General features: G+C 44.7%; 1 pseudogene; it reads right to left on the minus strand.

Annotated features, from left to right (window-relative positions):
* Positions 1-11240, minus strand: part of LOC148140070 (E3 ubiquitin-protein ligase TRIM69-like) — a 79423-nt pseudogene extending 68183 nt beyond the window's left edge.
* Positions 11241-12765: the final 1525 nt, after the last annotated feature.

Here is a 12765-nt window from a genome sequence, read left to right on the forward strand (position 1 = left end):
TGGATGACTCAGAGGAGGAGAACCAGGGAGAGGGGAGGAGAGAGTGAAAGGGAAATGTGTGGAGACAGGCAGAGAGTGTTGGGGTGAGTGAGGGGTGTGACGATGCTGCACCTTTAACAAGGTTAAAGGTTTTTTGTCAGAGAGGCCATAAATGCATCGGTTCCCATGTGTCTGGTTTCTATGGGTTTTAGGGTCAATTTGATTATAGTTAGCAGATAATGCTTCAGGCTTTAAAAGGCTTTCAAGTTTAAAAAAAACACTTGTACAATGAAAGGGGAATGGCCACTTCTCCCAGCTCAGCTTCACTCTGGTTTGGGTTTATTCTGGATTTGGCAAGCAGTTTTTTTTTTAGGCTGCTAGTCAAAGAAACAACTCCATGCTGATCCTCTCTCTGTCTGACATCTCTCCTGGGAGAACCTGAGTTTGATGTTTCCTCTTTTTGCCAAAAGGATGTTGCAAATATTTGGAACAGCGTCATTCAGTTGCGAGAGAGTCGACTAGTTTTTTTAAATAGTTATATTATTCTAAATTTGGTTTTCTTTAGTTCATGTGTAAATAAATACTGCTTTGTTTAAAAGTGTGTGGTTGGGCCATCTGCATCCCTCCTGGAATATCCACTATACATCTGTAGAAAACAATTGGAAATGTTATGGTCTGGGCTACTTTCTTGAAATGTTTTGAGGGATTCTGGCCTGATCCATAACAGAAGAGTGAAGAGTCAGGACGTGAGTGTTCGGGAGTTGGAGTGAGGTGGGAGAGTAATTGGAGAATAGGCTGGAAGAGAAAATGAGGGGAAGTGCGAGTGAGAGGGGAGAGTGAGGACGAGTGGATATGAGGGTAAGAGGACCAGGGGAGTGATGTGTTTGATGTCGGTGCAGGATGAGTGTAAAATGTGAGGAGGGAGAGGGGTAAGGGGAGTGCAATTGACATTGGAGCATGGAGGAAGTGGGGTGTAGGATGGAGTGGTGGAGGGGAGTGTGACAAAGAGGGGGAAATGAAGGACAAGTTTAAGAGGTGGGGCATTATTAAAAGGTGTTGCTTTGCTGGAGGTAGTGAGTGTGGTTGAAGTGGGAGAGGAGATGATGTGGGGAAGGCAAGAGTGAGGCCTGAGTGATGTGAGGGGGACAGGAGTCTTCACAAGGAAGAATTTTTAAAATCAGCATCACTTAAACAGAGAAAACCTGCAGAATTGCAATTTACGGAATGATCTGGGTGTTAGAGTCAGAAAACGTTAGTCTGCAGGAACAATGAGTAATTAAGAGGGTTAATGGGAGGTTAACCTTTATGTCGAGAGAAGCTGAACATTCCAGTAAAAAAATTATCTCATAGTTATAGGGAGAACCAGAGAGTCCGCTTCTTGAGTAATAAGAGTAAAAATCAAGTGAAGCTGTCATCGTCCCAGAGGGTGCTCTCTGATCTGAGAGAGAGTGAAAGGCTGGTGCTGAGTTTATTGTCAGTGGCACCATCCTGCATTGAAGGGGCAAAGATGAGAAGACAGGATCTTCACAGTGTAGGAACTGAACCTGCACTGTTACTGTTACCTGTATCACACAGCAGCTGTCCAGCCAACTGAGCTAACCAATCTACATTAGCTAGCAAGTAATACAGCATCAAATGAGGTCCTTCAGCACATTGTGACCTTGATTAGATTAGATTACATTACAGGCCCTTCGGCCCAACAAGTCCACACTGACCCGCCGAAGCGCAACCCGCCCTTACCCCTACATTTACCCCTTACCTAACACTACGGGCAATTTAGCATAGCCAATTCACCTGACCTGCACATCTTTGGACTGTGGGAGGAAACCGGAGCACCTGGAGGAAACCCACACAGACACGGGGAGAACGTGCAAACTCCACACAGTCAGAAGCCTGGGGCGGGTATTGCACCCGGGTCTATGGTGCTGTGAGGCAGCAGTGCTAACCACTGTGCCACCGTGCCGCCCACCGTGCCGGTCATCAAGAGCCTCTCAATGTATATTCCATTTTCCAGCAGCGAGGGAACTTGGGGAAATAAATATTGATGTCTTGAAAAAAGTGATAGGGAGTAGCTGAATAGGCTGGGACTTTTTTCCCTGGAATGTTGGAGGCTGAGCAGTGACCTTATAGAAGTTCATAATATGACGAGAGGCATGGATAGGGTGAATAGCCAACGTATTTTCCTCAGGGAAGGTGACTCGACAGCTAGAAGGAATTAGTTTAAAGTGAGATGGAAAAGGTTTAAATAGAACTCAAGGGGTAGATTTTTCACGCTGAGGGTGATGTGTGTATGAAATAAGCTGCCAGAGGGAGTGGTGGAGGTGGGTGTAATTACAATATTTAAAAGGCATCTCGATGGAGATATGAATAGGAAAGGGTTTGGAGGGATATCGGCTAAATGCTGGCAAATGGGGCAAGGTCTGTTTGGGATATCTGATCAGTGTGGACTCATTGGATGGAAGAGTCTGTTTCCATCCTTTATGACTCTATAACTCCATCTGAATAACTTTCTAAATTCTGCAAAGATTTCTGTTTCCTTTCAGGCAGTGAGTTCCTGATGCCGACTGCCATCTGGGGGAAAAATATTATCATAATTCCCCTTGAAAACCCCAGCTCCTTCTCTTAAATCTATGTACTTGTTATTGCCCATTCCATTGAGGGGAAATGTACCCTCCTGTCTACCCAAACTGTAATCCTCATAACTTACTACACCTTTATCAGGTTCTCCCATCAGCCTTCTCTGCTTCAATGAAAACATCCCCAGCTGATCGAGTCTATCTTCAGAGGTGAAACGCTCCAGCCCAGGCAACATCTTGGTGAATCTCAGCTGTTCCAGCCCTGCCCTGTCTCCTATTGGATTTTCTATACACTGCCTTAAGAAGATCAAGGGGAGACATTTTAAGAATTCTGTGCTGTCTAAGCCCGTCACAATCTGCCTGTCCCAGTTCATCATGGGGAAGCTGAATTCCCTGATATTATTAACATTTTGCTTTTGCACTTCTCTGAGATTTCATTTCCTACATGGGGAGACTACAGCATTCAGGGGTCAGTACTGAGTTCAATAATGTTCGGGCCTGAACACCTTCTTCCATGTCCTTTACCAATGCAGACACCCCAGACCCTGTCATGACATGAGCTACCTTCAGTGCAGCCAACCCTATTTCACCTCCTTATAGTCCCCACTATCAGCTTTTCTGTCTCTCTGGCTCACCATTATCCATCCCTTTGTCGGCCTAACTGTCATTCTCTCTTCTGGGCTCTGTCTCCACTGATGTTATTTTTATTTCTTGACAAACTCTTTCCCCCACACTTCCACCTGGACACCCTGCTTTCAGCAAATCTACTTCCTTTTTCCAGGTACCATCCACTTCTGTAGGAGAGTCACTGGATCAGAAAACCTAACTCTGCTTTCTCTCCATTGGTGCGACCAGAGCTGCTGAGTTTTTATCATAGATTCTGATTTGGTTTCATATTTACAGTATCCACAATTCTTTATTTTATTTTCTTGTTAATTGTGTTGATGTGAAGTGCCTTGTATTATTGATATCCAGAAGGGAAAGTGAGAATAAATATGAGGAGGGAGGGCGATGTAGAGTGGCAGGGGAGAACATGAGATTATTAACCAGTGAGATTTGGAGTAATGGGGATTTAGAGCTGGGAACTGATATAGAGGGAACATCAATGGAGTAGCAGAGCCAGGTGGAGGGGAGAGGTAAGGTTGGAGGGTGGGGCAGAAGGGAGAGTGAGGCAGAAGTGAGCATAAAGCTGAGGGTGAGAGTGACAGTAATGGGAACTGACAGGAATGGGCATTGTGGGATGGAAGGGGAAGGGAGAATGAGAGTGAGGGGAGAGACAGAGCGCGAGGACAATCTTCTTTGTGACCTCTTCAAAAATCTCAATCATATCAGTGAGTCATGTTTTCCCAATCTCAAAGCCATGAAGGCTATCATTGCCTTTCCGAATACATGGTAACACGCCCTCAGAATCCCCTGCAACAACTTACCCACCAACGACATCAAGGTCATCAATCACCTAGCTTTACCTTACCGCATTTCTTAAATAATGGCACAACATTAAGAATCCACCTGTCTTGCCTCATCTCACCCTTGCTGATTGATGATGCAAATATCTCAGCAATGGGCCCTGCAATCTTATCTTGAGCTTCCTACAAAGTTCAAAGGTATAAAAGGGACTTGACAGGCAATTTTTTTCGTGCAGATGGAAGTGCGTGTACAAAATAAGCTGCCAGAGGAAGTGGTGGAGACTGGTACAATTACAGCATTTAAAAGGCAACTTGATGGGTATATGAATAGCATTTCAAGGGTATGTGGGCCAACTGCTGGCAAATGGGACTACATTAAGTTAGGATACCTGGGCGGCATGGACAAGTTGGACCAAATGGTCTTTTTCTGTGCTGCATATCTCTATGACTCTATAAATCTGATCAGGTTCCAGGCGCTTATCCGCACCTCCACTACTGTAATATGGACTCTTCATGACATCACTATTTATTTCCTTAACTTCCAGGTCTTTCTACACAGCAAACCACTGACGTGACATATTCATTTAGCATCTCACCCATCTCCTGTCGTTCCATACATACACATCCTCTTTGTTCTGTAAGGGGCCCTATTCTCTCCCGAGTTATTATTTTGCCCTTAGTGTTGGTACAATCTCTTTGGATTCACTGAATGCTATTCACCAAAACTATTTCAAGCCCTGTTTTTGCCCTCCTGATTTCCTTCTAATTACACAACTACTGCTCTTATACACCTCACGGGATTCACTCCATTCCAGCTGTCAAAAGCTGGCAAACACCTCCCTATTTTTCTTGACCAGAGCCTCAATTTCTCTAGTCCTGCCAATTTTGCAATTCTCACTAATTGGAACATACTGTCTCTGACATCCCATTATCGCCCTCTATCTGTGAACAGTTTGCCACAATCAATGTTTGAAAGTTTCTGCTTAATACCATCAAATTCTGGATCTTTACTACAATTTAGAACCTTCAATTTTAGTTTTGGTCCATCATTTTCCATAACTGTTTTCAAACTAATGGAATTATTATCACTTGCCCCAAAGTGTCCCACCGCTGACAGCTCAGTCATTAGCCCTGCCCTACTTCCCAAGACAAAGTCATGTTTTGCCATTTCTTTAAAGAGTTATAGATTCACAGAGATGTACAGCACAGAAACAGAGTCTTCAGTCCAACTCGTTCATGCCGACCGGATAGCCTAAACTAATCTAGTCCCATTTGTCAGCACTTGGCCCATATCGCTCTAAAGCTTTCATTCAAATATACCCATGTAAATGGCTTTTAAATGTTGGAATTGTATCAGCCTCCACCACTTCCTCTGGCACTTAATTCCACACACGCAGTAGTGGAAAGATTACCCCTTACTTCCCTTACAAATCTTTCCCCTCTCACTCTAAATCCATGCCCTCAAGTTCTGGACTCCCCCACCTCCACCTTGTCTATTTACCCCATCCATGCTTCTCATGATTTTATAAACTTCTATAAGGTCACCCCTCAGCCTCCAGACCTGCAGGGAAAACAGGTGCATCCACATATTGAATAAGAAAATTTTCTTGGACACACTAAGATTCCTCTCCATCCAATTCCTTAACACATTGGCATTTCCATTCTGTGTTTGGACAGTTAAAATCCCTTACTATTACAACAATATTAATCTTACAGCTATCGGATGTCTCCCTCCATGTTGCTTCCCAATTTCCCACTGTCTATTTGAGGGCTTGTACAACAATCCCAATGAGGTAATCATCCTTTGTTTATTTCTTAGTTACCTACAGCACAGTCCTTACCCCATTCCCCACCAAAGGTACAAAACCTGCCAATTTACCTGCTCTCTCCTCGGTATTCAAGGGCCCAACACAGCACCCAGGTGAAGCAGCACTTTACCTGCACTTCACACAGTCTAGTCTAGTTCATTCACTGCTCGCAATGTGGTCTCCTCTACACTGAGCAAACGAAGCATACACTGGGTGACCACTTTCCAGAACATCTAAGTTCTGCCACTTTAACACACTGCCCTGTTCTCTGGCCATCATCTCTGCTTTTCAAGCAACTTCTGTTTTTGTTTCTCATGCAATCCCCAGTAGACATGTTCCCATTAACACTGGCTGTTTAATGTCTTCATGTCTTTCTGATATTGTGATAAAAACTGTTCCTCCAATGTCACTCCAGATGGAGCCAGTCCAGTCTCCTTTAGAATTCCTGGTTCCATGCTCTATGCCTCTGGTTAGACAGAACCCTTCACTGCTCTGATACACAGAGCTGATGGCTCCAGACACTGATCTAAATGAACCACAGAAAGTATCATGTTTCCAGGGAGAGTCTCTTGGAATTAAGAGCAGGGATAGTCAGCATGGCTTTGTGCATGGCAAATCATGTCTCACGAACTTGATTGAGTTTATTGAAGAAGTAACAAAGAGGATTAATGAAGGCAGAGTGGTGGACGTGATCTATATGGACTTCACTGAGGCGTGCAACAAGGTTCACCATGGAGACTGATTAGCAAAGTTAGATCTCATCGAATACAAGGAGAACAACCCATTTGATATAGAACTGGATCGAAGGTAGAAGACAGAGGATGGCAGTAGAGGATTGTTTTTCAGACTGGAGGCCGGTGTCCAGTGGTTTGCCACAAGTATCTGTGCTTGGTCCACTACTTTTCATCATTTATATAAATGATTTGGATGTGAACATTGGAGGTAGAGTTAGTAAGTTTGCAGATGACACCAAAATTGGAGTGGAGTAGACAGTGAAAAAGGTTACCTCAGATTACAACAGGATCTTGATCAGACGGGCCAATGGCTGAGGAGTGGCAGATGAAGTTTAAGTTAGAGAAATGTGAGGTGTTGCATTTAGGAAAAGCAAATTAGTGCAGCACTTTTACTCTTAATGGTAAGGTCCTCGGGAGTGTTGCTGAACAAAGAGACCTTGGAATGCAGGTTTAAAGTTCCTTGAAAGTCGACTCGCAGGTAGATAGGATACTGAAGAAAGCATTTGGTTCACTTTCCTTTATTGGTCAGATTACTGAGTTTAGGAGTTCAGAGGTCATATTATAGCTGTACAGGACATTGTTTATGTCACTTTTGGAATATTGTGTGCAATTCTGGTCTCCTTCCTATCGGAAGGATGCTGTAAAACATGAAAGGGTTCAGAAAAGATTTACAAGGATGTTGCCAGGGATGGAGGGCTTGAGCTGCAGGGAGAGGCTAAATAGTCTGGGGTTATTTTCTCTGGAGCATTGGAGGCTGAGGAGTGAATTTATGGAGGTTTATAAAATCGTGAAGTGCATGGATAGGATAAATATACAAGGTCTTTCCGCTAGTATGAGGAGTCCAGAACTAGATGACATAGGTTTAGGGTGAGAGGGGAAAGACATAAAAGGGACCCAAGAGGCAACTTTTTCACGCAGAGGGTAGTGCGTGTGTGGAATGAGCTGACTGAGGAAGTGGTGGATAATTGTACAATTACATCATTTAAAAGGCTTCTGGAAGGGTATTTGAATGGGAAGGGTTTAGAGGGATATGGGCCAATTGCTGGAAAATGGGACGGGATTATGTTAGCATAACCTGGTCGACGTGGACGAGCTGGACCAAAGGGTCTGTTTCTGTGCTCTACATCTCTTTGACTCTATAACTATCGATTTGAAGATGCCTTGGAACCCCTGCACAACTGGATTTATCATCAGGAAAATGAATATACATGTTTACCTGGGTGAATGGTGTGTATCATTTCTCTCCAGACTGTGTACTGTAAAGGGCCAGTGAACTGTCCGAGAGACAGAGAGCCATCAGCAGCTGAGAGTGTCTTCACCTCATCACTAATCCTGTAAACATTAAACAGGTGACATTAGAAATGGTGCTTCGTTAGAACATTTATGGAATAATTTAAATATTCAAGCTTTCAGCACTGTTCACGTTTGAGTGAATGGGCTAGAAAGTGAAATATTCATCTTATTTTTGTAACTGATCAAACAAGAATTTGATAATGAAAGGAAAACGTTTGGAAAACACCCAGGTCCAAAGAAAGGCCCGTGTCCCGATAACAGATTAGTTACTGGGACATCATACACCTCAGGAGATGGTATACATTTCCCCCATCCCCTTGCTGTATTATAAACAGAGCTTGTGGAACAGACACAAAAAACTTAAACAACTAAATGCCTCCTGTCTAACTGTGCAATATATGGGTCTCACAACCCTCTGAGAATCCTGCTCCTATACTTTCAGCCTCTTGACCATCTCTGATTTGTCTCTCTCCCCATTGGAGGTTGGACCTTCAACTGCCAAGACCCTCAGCTCTGGAATTGCCTCCAGAGCCTCTCCATTTCTCTATTCCTCTTTCCTCCTTTAAGATGCACTAAATCCTGCACTAATCATCTGGATTCATATATCGGTGTCATTTTGATTTTATTCACTTCCGAAAGCTCCTGTGAAACAGCTCGAGACGTTCGAGGTGCTCTTTAAACACAGAAAAGTATTGCAGTCAAAATGTTAAACAGCAAGTTTGTACTCTTTAAAGGCGAGAACAAAATGTATTTTAAACTCTCCCTTCTGACCGTCTGGGATTGGTCAGGAGCCATGCAGGGACAGGAATGGCCATTCACTAGAAACGTGAGCCGACCGTCTCTCTCACGGTCAGAAGGAAGGTCAGGGTGACACAAACAGCCCAAATCAGGACAGTGATCACTTCCAGCCTGAGAACCAGGTCGCATCATTTACAGGCATCTTGTCATTGTTTACAATACTGCAGAACAGTTTTATAAAATCTAATAAGGTTTAAAATCTGTAACAAACTTTTTTTAGAAAAACGCTTGTGTGTGAACCATAACTGGAGTTATTGCCGCCCAATAAATGACTCTTTAAAGCGGTCACAATAACCAGGAAATAACCCCATAATAACCTGTCACTAAATTGTTGAGCAAACTGTGCAGAGTTTCAGTAAAGAGCATGTCCTACCTTCTCTTGCGACAAGCTTCCTCCTGAAAGAAATGCATCACAAACAGTGAGGATGGCAGTAACAGATTTCAGGAGGAGACAGACAGGCTGCTGAAATGAACAGACACAACACGGAAGTGTAACGTGATACATTTTGGAAGGAAGATTGAGGAGAGGGTAAAGTAAATTGGATCTAACCATCAGTCCCGCTCACGGACACAGTGACTCTCACACTCCCACTGTACCAAACACACCCGTACACTCTCCACATGGAGCTGCAACAGGATTACAGTGGGAATTCCAAGAGATAATTAAACTTGGGGAACACGGAGCATGGAGATAATAACTAAGCAACTGTCAAAATCACCATCCATTCCTGAGAGTAATGCATCAGACAGTGTACATGAGTTTAATTCAGTGACAGCATCGCAATAGTCCAGTCACAGATTGATTGAATTCTATATTTTCATGTAAAATTCTTTATTAATAAAACAATTAATACTTTTTTGTAACTGGGTGAAATTTCCATTACCTTACCTGGAATATAATCCCTCACCTTCAGAAATATCAGCTCGTCTTTCTGCTCCATCTGACTCTGCAACTTTGAGAGTTTCTCCTCAATAGAATTTAAATTCTCCTGAATCTCTCGAAGGTTTCTCTCCATTGGTTCTACAACCCTCTCCTCTTCTTCCCTGAGATCTCTGAGTAAACGCTGCTCTTTCTCAGTGAGAATCTGGTGTATTTTAGTGAACTCGGATGTGATGTGGGTCTGCAGACTACTCGCCTGTTCCTACCAAATGAAATGTGAAACCTCATTAATGTCCCGCGATAAAGGGAACAAAACTAACCCAGATCCCAGAAAATCAGCACGGGGAGAGCTCACCCTCACTTCGGAAATCTTCCGTTTCTGGGTCAGTTCCGTTTGGAGAACCGCCGATTTCTTCTCTGTGAGAGAATCTAAAGAAGATTTCAGCTTATTCTAAAATGGGGAGAGAAATTGCAGAGTTAGATGTGTTAGGTCAGGTGTTCGATATGTGATGAAACGCGCAGATTATAAAGTATTCTCTCTTTTACCTTGTGGATTTCAACAGCCTCATTTATCGGCAGGAAGTTGTGAGTTTTGTGTTCCCGGGAATCTCGACAAATCAGGCAGATCAATTTCTTGTCAGTTTCACAAAACAGTTTCAGATCTTCCTGATGTTCCTCACAGTGAGGTTTACTTTCCTTCTCTTTCGGATCCAGCTTTAATTTTCGAGCCTCCTCGGCCAGATTCGCTAAGGCCCGATTTACCCTGAGGTTTCTTTCCGGAAACACCTCTCTACATTCCGGGCAGGAGTTTATCTCCTTTTCCCAACTCTGGGTGATACAGGAGCGGCAGAAGTTGTGTCCACAATCCAGTGTAACCGGATCGGTGAAGAAATCCAAACAAATGGGACAAACTGTCTCCTCGGTCAGTCTGAGAAGTTTCCGTCTGGAAGTCATGATCAACCTTAGCGCTTCCCGATTTAAACCGCTCCCAGGTTCCTGCGCAGGTAAACACGTTCAGGTGATCGATTTCCCGATGAATTTCAGTCCAAATAATGGTTATTTTAAACTTGATCCTCCATATATTCAAACATGCATATATTGAAGAAGAAACACAACTTGAGCAGGGGATTTGAACTTGAACCCTGGACGGGAGGGTGAAGACACAGAGTGTTGTCCCTTGGGGAGGGGCAGAGAGAGACAGAGAGGGGGCGGGGTGGAGATGGGCGGGGAGCGAGTTATCCCCAAATTTTGCTGCAGACTGAACTCACTATTACAAGCCCATTACAAACCCGGTCTGGAGCAACCCGGTGTAAGATCCAGATCATTGAGCTGGGTTGTATGAATGACTGCACCCGCTCACCCTCAAACACAAAGTATTAGATATCGAGATAATGAGATGACAGTTATGGAGGCAGTTCCGGGGATCCGGTCTGTAAGTCTCTTACGTTTAAGTATCGTCTTTCACGACACGAAGAATTACCAAGGTAACAGTCACACAACACCAGGGTATCGTCCAACAGGTTTATCTGGAAGGACAAGCTTTCGCTGCTCCTTCGTCAGGGAGCTAGTGGGGCAGGATCACAGGACACACAATTTTTTGTAAAAGAAGAAAATGTCACATAAATGTTGCGATGTACTGAACAAACCTAGATTGCTGTTAACTCTTTAATCACTTAAAATGGGTTGCAGGTTTCGGTCGATTAATATGCAAATTAATTGATTCAAGTCACAGTTCCGATATAACTTTAAGTTTTATTTTAAAAAGTGGCATCTCAGCTCAGACAATGCCTGAAAGGTGTGAGGTTAGAGTGTGTCTGTATTCCAACCAGGAGGCAGATTGATTTTGCTGCGGGAGCGGGGAGAGTGAGGAGCTGGGTGGGAGCGGTCGAATTGCGCTCTGGGAAGGCGAGTGAATAGATTTATTTGGGCTCAACCCTCCCATTCCTCCCCTCCACCCCACCGCCGGGCTCGCCTTCATTCTCCACACCCCTCTCTCTCATACCATTTTTCAATCTCCTTTCCTTTCTCTCTCACCTTTCCTCCCTCCCCATCCATCCGCATTACACATCCTTCCTACTCATTCCTACACTCTCATCACTCACTGCACTCTTCCTCATTCACTCCCCTTTCCCTGACCCTCCCCTCCTCCAAACTCCCCCTTTTCAGGCTCACCTTATCTCGCCTCCACACTCATCCCACTCTCTTCATCGCTCACCCCTCACTCCCTGCGCCCCTCACTCTCCCTGGCCTCTCTCTGACGGTGTTATTTGATCTCTCCCCCAGCTCCAGCCTCTCTGACTCTGGATCCGAGCACAGCGCATCCCCGGCTCATCCTGTCTGAGGACCGGACCAGTGTGAGACTCGGAGACAAACGGAAGCCGCTCCCTGACTCCCCGGAGAGATTTGATCCCTGCGAATGAGTCCTGGGATCAGGGAGACACTGTGTGGCTGATTCGCGGAAGAGGTTTTTTCGCCGCCACCTCCCCCTCACTGACTCCCCTCTCCCCGAGTGTGAATCCCTGGAAGATCGGGGTTTTCCTGGACTATGAGGGTGGACAGGTGTCATTTTACAATGCAGACACCATGTCCCATCTCCACACTTTCACTGAGAGGGTCTTTCCCTTCTTCTGTCCGGCAGGGAATGACGGCGGGAAAAATTCCGACCCTCTGACAAGCTGCGGGTTTCAAGGGCACTGACAGATCCATCCCATAATTTCACTCCGTCCCCCTGCCTCCTGCCAAATTTAAACTGATGGGGGGGGCGGATCTCAGTCACAGGTGTAGAGAGAAGCCAGGTTAACATTCCAGGAGTAAACCCTGTATCGGAACTGGGAACTGAAAGATCAGCAAGGAGCTGTGTAGGACTGGGGGAAAGAAGGAGGGGGAGAAAAGAAACAAGTAGAAGCTCAATTGGAGAGAGGGACTGACTGGGTAGTGAGCTGTGAGCTGCAGAAACCCAGGGACCTTCCTGCCTGTAATGTTGCTCCACAGGCGGGAGATGGCGCTACATGACCATGTTGGAGATGAATCAGTCAGTGGTTCTCAGACTGGGCTCAGGGGAGTCTTTCCAGGGGGGACACTAAATCATTTCTCCTGAGTGTGATTGAGGAACTAATGGGGTCTGAGTGATGAGGGATTGGAAGGGAAATTGCAACAGATGCCACGTTCTCTAAGTTACCAGAAGTTTGTCTTATTCTGGCATGGTGAGGTGAGTGTGAAGGTCCTTGATATCACAGCCACATTTCATCAATAAAAGTTAAAAAAAACACACAACACCAGGTTATAGTCCAA

This window comes from Chiloscyllium plagiosum, unplaced genomic scaffold (genome assembly GCF_037043375.1).
Source record: "Chiloscyllium plagiosum isolate Xiang-an unplaced genomic scaffold, Cpla_swu_hap1 HiC_scaffold_35, whole genome shotgun sequence".
NCBI lineage: Eukaryota > Metazoa > Chordata > Chondrichthyes > Orectolobiformes > Hemiscylliidae > Chiloscyllium > Chiloscyllium plagiosum.